General features: G+C 42.0%; 1 protein-coding gene across 1 annotated transcript in view; it reads left to right on the forward strand.

Moving 5' to 3' along the window:
* Positions 1-7,500, forward strand: part of LOC145392144 (nephrin-like) — a 236,979-nt gene that overhangs the window by 73,175 nt on the left and 156,304 nt on the right. The window lies entirely within an intron of this gene.

The following is a 7,500-nucleotide window of genomic DNA, read 5'->3' on the forward strand; positions in this document are numbered from 1 at the left end:
TGTGTGTGTGTGTGTGTGTGTGTGTGTGTGTGAGCGTGTGCGTGAGAGTGTGCGTGTGTATGTGCTTGCACGCGCGTTTGTGTATCAATGTCCAGATCGACTTTCATATATCCTGGCTGGGCTGTGGAGTGGCTGTGCGTTGCTTTCAGGCCTGGTAATGGTCGTTCAGTGCTGCCATTACCCCTGCAGTGTTTGTCAATGGGGTTAATTGCCTGTGATTATCGCATACAGTCAGATTGCCCTTGGAGTGAGATTTTGACTAAGCTGCATTTCTGATAATCGTCTATTACTCTCTCTCTCTCTCTCTCTCTCTCTCTCTCTCTCTCTCTCTCTTATACAGTCAGATTGCCCCTGGAGTGAGATTTTGACTAAGTTGCATTTCTGATTATAGTCTCTCTCTCTCTCTCTCTCTCTCTCTCTCTCTCTCTCTCTCTCTCTCGTTATTAGACACATTTTGATTACAGTGTGTGTCTGTCTACGGTCCATTTTTTTTTTTTAAGGCCATTTTTACTAGGCTGTATTTCTGATTTCGACCTATTATTTCGATTCTTTTTAAAGATTTTGACAGTTTACTTTTTATTTGTGTTGAGTGATTTTTTACTTAGGTTTATTTCTGACTTCGGCCAATTATTTCCATTTTTAAAAAAGATTCTGACGATTATTTTTTTATCGGTGTTAACTATGATTATCGTCTACAACAAGGGCAAATCTTTACTACACTGTACTGCCAATGTTTTATTTTTCGTTTTTTTTCCAAAGTTTTGCGTTGCTTCCGCTGCTCTTGCGTTGCTTTCAGGGGGTGTATATTGCCTTCACATATTCTGTTTGGTGACTTATTACTGTACACTAACTTACAAGTGGTTACAGTAATCCTTCCAGTGACTGTATTTTGCTTTCACTGCTCGTACAGCAGGAGAGGGGCGCCTTCACGTGGTGGCAGCGATATAACCTGACGGATCCACTGCCCGGCTATACAAATGTCCCTGAACTACATCCCTGTCTCCCCCCCCCTACAAAAAAAAAAAAAAAAAAGAGGAAATGCATTAGGGCACGTTAAGCCTGATGTCAACTGGTTTAACATTTTAGATGAAGCAGGAGCTAAAACAACAACAACAATAACTTCTACTACTACTATTATTACTACTACTACCACTACTAATACTACTCCACCACCACCTCAACCACTACAACAGCTGCTACTACGACTACTACTATGGCTTTTCTCATGCATTAAGAGAATATTTTTTAGCTTTATCCATGCGTTCACAAAAATGAATATGCTCTTCACAGCCTTGCTTCCAGGTCCAATCCTTTCATGATAAACTCAGCGTGCATGTTGCTTTCAGGGGGCTAATTTTGCACTCACAGCTTGAACATGGCTCTGAAGTTGTCCTCTTTCCATTTTCCTGCCAGTGCTCTCTTACCTCTTCCTCATTTTCCTCTTCCTCGTAATCTTCTCCTCATCCTCTCTCCTCGTAATCTTCTTCACCTCCTCTTCTACTCAGTTTCATTCTCAACTTCTTCCTTTCCTCTGTTTCATCCACTTCGTTTCTTCAACTTTCTTCAATTTCTTAAGCCTCCACGTCTTCTTAGTAAACTCTTTCTCTTTTTAGTTTATTCTTCCTCCTCGTCTTTCCTGGATTTTCCTCCTCCTCCTCCTCGTTTTCCTCATCATCACCACCACCCTCTCCTATCATCTTTTTCGTCTTCCCTTCCTCCTCCTCCTCCTCCTCTCCTCTCTTCTTCTCCCCTTCCCTCTTCTCCTCCCTCACCATTTCTCTTCCCCCACCTCTGTTCACATCAACTTCTAAGGCTCCCCCTCAAGGCATGGAATCGCAGGTTATACCAAATCTTAAAAACACACCTGCCAGATCCTCCTTATCTTCTGTTTACAATTTTCGCCACTGCTGCGTCTGTCTTACCTAGTCCAGGCTATTTCCTTTTGTTTACGTTACCCCCTAATCTGTCTGTCTGTCTCTATCTCTGTCTGTCTGGCAGTCTCTCTCTCTATCTGCCTATCTGCCTGCCTGTCTGTCTGTCTATCCATCTATCTATCCATCTACTTGTCTATCTATCTGTTTCTCTCCATGCATCCATCCATTTATCTACCTGTCTATCTTTCCATCCATCCATCCATTTATCTATCTATCTATCTATCTATCCATCCATCCATCTATCTTTCCATCTACCTATCTATCCATCCATCCATCCATTCACCCATCCATCCATTCATCAACTCATCTACCTATCTATCTTCGCCCCAACGATTTCGTCTGGAGTTAGCAGAGAGAGAGAGAATGGGATAGGGGATATATGTGGATGGGAACAGGGAGCGAAGGGAGGTAAATGGGGGGAGGAAAGGGGAAAGACGAGAGGGAAGGGGGGAAAGAAGCGGGAAAGAGGGGAGAGGAAGAGGGAAAGGGTGAGAGGAGGAGGAAAGGGTGAGAGGAGGGGGAAAGGGTGAGAGGAGGGGGAAAGCGGGGAGAGGAAAGGAGAGGAAAGAGGGAGAGAAGAGGGAAGGAGGTAGAGGAGGAGGAATGGGGGAGAGAAGAGGGAAGGGTTTAGAGGAGGGAAAGGGGGAGGGAAGGCGGGGAGGGGGAGGAGAGGGGAAAGAGGGGAGGGGGTGGAGATGATAGGAGATGACAAACTAAATTGAATCTCCTCTTTCCAATACGACTGGGAAAAGATAATGAAAAGTCGAGCAGAGAGACAGACATGCTGAGCCCTGGGATTGTGTGTGTGTGTGTGTGTGTGTGTGTGTGTGTGTGTGTGTGTGTGTGTGTGTGTCAGGATGGTTGCAATTGGGTCACAGATAGTCGTGTTTCAATTCTGTCGATTTTTGTTTCCTATATGGGAGTTCTGACCCGGACTTTGTCATTGGTTACAGGAGCATGGATTTCAGAACGTACTCGATATAAAAGCAGTTACAAAAATAGGATATACCACCATCTTGGAAAATAAGGCATAAATGAAAATACGATATACCAGTAAGAAAGGTGGTATAATAAACTCTATGAATAATAAGTATATAGCAGTGTCTTGAAAAATGTAACAACCGGGTTGAAAGGCTGAAAGGCAAAGGTGTAGGAGCAATTATGAACTACACTAGCAGGTAATTACAGGTGTATTAGGCGGTAGGTGATTAGCAATGTAATAAGGTCATTATGTGCTCTTATTAGGCGAAAGGTGATTAGCAATGTAATATGGAGGTCATTATGTGCTCTTAGGTCATTTATTTTACTTTTCTCCTCCTTCTTCCGCTCCTCCTCTTCTTCTTAATCTTTCTTCTTCCTCTTCTAATAACAATAATAATAATAATAATAATAATAATAATAATACCTACCACTGTTATTCTTGACTATAAATCTGTATCTATCATTTATCTTTATCTATCTATCTATCTACCTATCTATGTCTATCCATCCATTTGTCTATCTATTTCTCTATCTATCCGCTGTCTATCGATCTAAATTCACATACTACCTTCATCTCTCTCTCTCTCTCTCTCTCTCTCTCTCTCTCTCTCTCTCTCTCTCTTTCTCTCTCTCTCTCAAAACTCTCCTTTCTCTTATCCCCTTTTTTCTCCCTTTAAGCACAATGTAATATGCAATGCAGTAAATGTAATAAGCAATGTAATATCGAAGTAATTATGTACAAAGAGGCGAGATAATTGGGGTCATTAAGGAGAAGATGAAGGTGATTAAGCTTACAATATACTCTCTCTCTCTCTCTCTCTCTCTCTCTCTCTCTCTCTCTCACATTTTCTATTTCATTTTAGGCTGCCAAATTTTTAAACATATTCAATAGCTTCATCAATTTTTTTTTTTTAGCCTCGAATTTTAGGTGCATAGGAAGCTTCGTAGCACCTCTTCCTATGCGATTTACTTTGCATATAATAAAAAAAAAAAACTCGCACGGGGGTGAAAAAAAAAAAATCCGGCTTCGCTTGTATCAATGCACCCAATTTCCGAGACGAAGAAAAATTGGCCGGGGTATTGTTTTCTTTGTTTTTTTCTTGGATTCTTTTGTTATTCGTCTGAGATATTTTTCTCCCCAGTGTTCCCCTCTCTTTCCCCCTCCCCCCCAGCCCGCCTCCCTCCCCCCTTCTCCCCCTCCCCTCCTCTGCCAGCGAGGGTGTCAGGAGAAACAAAAGACCACGTCCCCCCTGTTGTCACTGAGGTGCAACAGAAAACGGGAGACCTCTCTCTCTCTCTCTCTCTCTCTCACTATGTGAGGAAGGAATGGTGTACTACTGTAATGGTTCTGTTTATCCATTTTAATAACGTTATTATAATTACTATAATTATACTTATTAATATTTTTTTTGATCATCGACATTTACGGGTAGGTGAATGATACTTGACTGAAAAACCTCCATTATTATTATTATTATTATTATTATTATTATTATCATTATTATTATTATTACTATTCTCTCCGAAAATGAGAGTATGTTTTCACCCCCAACTGTGTGTTCCTTTGTTAGTTTGTCTGTTAGCGGGATTACTCAAAAGCTAAAAGAGAGATTTGGACCGATTTGGACCAAATTTGGTGGGTAGATAACCCATGTCCCAGGAAACAATCGATTAACTTTTGGGACCGATCCGGGTCGTATTACAGATTCTGGATCCGGAAAACACTTTTTGTGAAACCCTAATCAGTGATAAGAAAACCTAACCAATTATGAAGAGTGGTTTGGAAATTACGTTGCTCTTGTCGGAGATATGCGCTCCACTGAGTGCCCCTCTGGTTATTTTATTATTATTATTATTTTTATTATTATTATTATTATTATTATTATTACTACTACTACTACTACTGCTACTACTATGTTATTTTTGTACAACCAGGCAGCAGAACCACCTATATCGGTGCCACCACGTGAAAGCGTACCTCTCTAGCACCCCCAGAATGGCACTCACACATCAAAATACCTAGAGTATCTGGGGGGGGATCGAACCCACCCAAGGCCAGCACTCCGACCGGGGCGCCCTAACCCTAGTGCCACCAGGCCCCTTCGTGCATAAGGCTAATCATTTCAGGTAATAACAATCTTGAAATATTATCCCCCCCCCTAAAAAAAAAAAAAAAAAAAAAAAAAAACGCTGTCATTCTGTTCCATGGAAATGAGTATAATAAGCCGGGGTTAATTATAGACCTTGCGCAGGAGACGCGAAAATGGAGATAATGGCAGACGCTGCTTGTAAAATGATGGTATCGTCCTATCTCTTATCTCTTCTATCTCTCGCTTCTCCTCCTCCTTCTTCTCCACCATTTCTTACTTTTTTTTCTCTTCCATTTCGTTACCTCCAATCCCCTCCCTCCCTCCCTCTACTCGTACCCTAACCACTTCAGTTCGAGGACGTCGTATTAGCCCCCTCCTAGGAACTCAGTGTGTGTGTGTGTGTGTGTGTGTGTGTGTGTGTGTGTGTGTGTGTGTGTGTGTGTGTGTGTGTGTGTGTGTGTGTGTGTGTGTGTGTGTGTGTGTGTGCAATATTATGGCAAAACTAATGGATTTACACAAAATTGTTAATAATGACTGAGGACCCCAAGGAGAATAAGTTATTAAATTTTGGGCCAGAGAGGATGGTGGGTGGGGGTATGCGTTCTCTGAGTGCTCTTGTTGATTTTACTCTCTCTCTCTCTCTCTCTCTCTCTCTCTCTCTCTCTCCAATTCACCACTTATTTTCCCTCCCTTTCTCCCCATCTGTTTTTCATTTTCTTATTTCGTTTTCCTTGTCGTCTGTCTGTCTGTCTGTCTGTCTCTCTCTCCAATATTCCATCTCTTACGACACCCAAGTTCCTCATACATAACCAGTTTAATTAAGTCACCCATATACCATTTTCTCTTCCCTGATGATCTAAGGTACTCACCAGAAAACGGAACGTGTAATCAGGAAGGAATTATCACTACAACCAAAATAACACGCCTCACTGGAATCATTAGTGAGGGGCAGACTGGCTGTTTCTGAGGGTATCGCGTGCTTAGTGCTGCTTTGAATGCATACTCATGTTTTGGCTCTTTCGTTTCTGTCTCGATCGTGGGGTACAATTAGGTCTGTTTTTCAGGGTTAAATAATATGAGTTTTTATTTATTTATTTATTTTTTATGCAAGGAAGAAGGAATCACACGCTAATGCCCGCAAGACTGTTCCCTCTAAGAGAAAAATAGAAACAAGATAACAGAGAGCCACATTCAAGATCTATTCACCTCGAAATACCTGGACACTCTGCAGTTAAAAGACTAGACGTTATATTAAGAAGAAATACAGACATAGGAAAGATAGTTCCAGAGCTGACCTGTTGCTTACATGAAGGACTGGGAGTAAAGGTAAACTACTACATGAGAAAAAAAAAAATTGGCTAGAATGATGAGAGAGCACCAGCAGTAGGAATTCTCAGGGGGTCAGTCAGCATGGAGCCAAGGTGATAGAGGTCAATGGTCAAAGCCTGATATATGACCTCGCATGTCATCGTAGGCTAGACAGACACCGTGACAAGAGGCCATTGCGGGGCTCCCAGTGGCTTCGGCGCTACCTCGTTCTTCTTCTAAACTGTATTGATTTGGAACGGTTTTCGTGGCGAGGACTGGGGCTATCGGCGTGTAGTTATATATGTTTATTGGATTTTCCTGGACTATAATTTTGTCTGTCTGTCTATCTACCGATCTATTTACCTATCCATTTATTCATCCACCCATTCATCAATCCATCCATTCATCCATCCACGTTTATCTACCTGTCGCTACATATCCATCCATCGACCCATCCATGTCTATGTACAGTATGTCTACCTATTTATCCATCGATCGATCGAGCCATCCATCTATCTACACACACCCTCTCCAACACACACACACACACACACACTCCCCCTTCCCCTACACCCTCCATCCCCACACACAAACACACGATCCAGGGTACATAAAAAAAAAAAAAAAAAAAAAAAAAAAAAAAAAAAAAAACAGACTCCCAAATCAGGAAAAAACTTTATAAGCGGAAGAATTTGCCGGCACGGATAAATTAGAAAGCATTGATAAAACTTAATTGGACTTATGATACAAAGAGGCCAGCGTCAGAAGGGCCTAATGAAGCGAGTGAAACAGAGTGTCAATATTTTCGGAACGCTACGACGTTGATTGGTTGTAGATGAGGCAGTATCAACGCATGCGCGGACGTATAAATATGTTAGGGCATGTAAAATCACACACACACACACACACACACACACACACACACACAATAACTACTACTACTTAACAATAACCCCTGTTTTCATCACGGTCATTGTCGCATATTATCAAGCACTGTAGCGAATGCACAGGATCACGCAATGCTCTATACCCGTTCCTGTTTTACCGCCTCCTTAAAGGCACCTGAGTGGCGGGGTCAAGGAACAGCAATTTCGATGTCTGAAGAAGAGACCCAACTCGACCCAACGTCTTATGCTCGTGTGTGTGTGTGTGTGTGTGTGTAGGACTTCAGGATGCTGGGTTCGAAG

The sequence above is a fragment of the Coenobita brevimanus genome, chromosome 21 (assembly GCF_032717465.1).
Source record: "Coenobita brevimanus isolate Jiangsu-jjx chromosome 21, ASM3271746v2, whole genome shotgun sequence".
NCBI classification, from domain to species: Eukaryota; Metazoa; Arthropoda; class Malacostraca; order Decapoda; family Coenobitidae; genus Coenobita; species Coenobita brevimanus.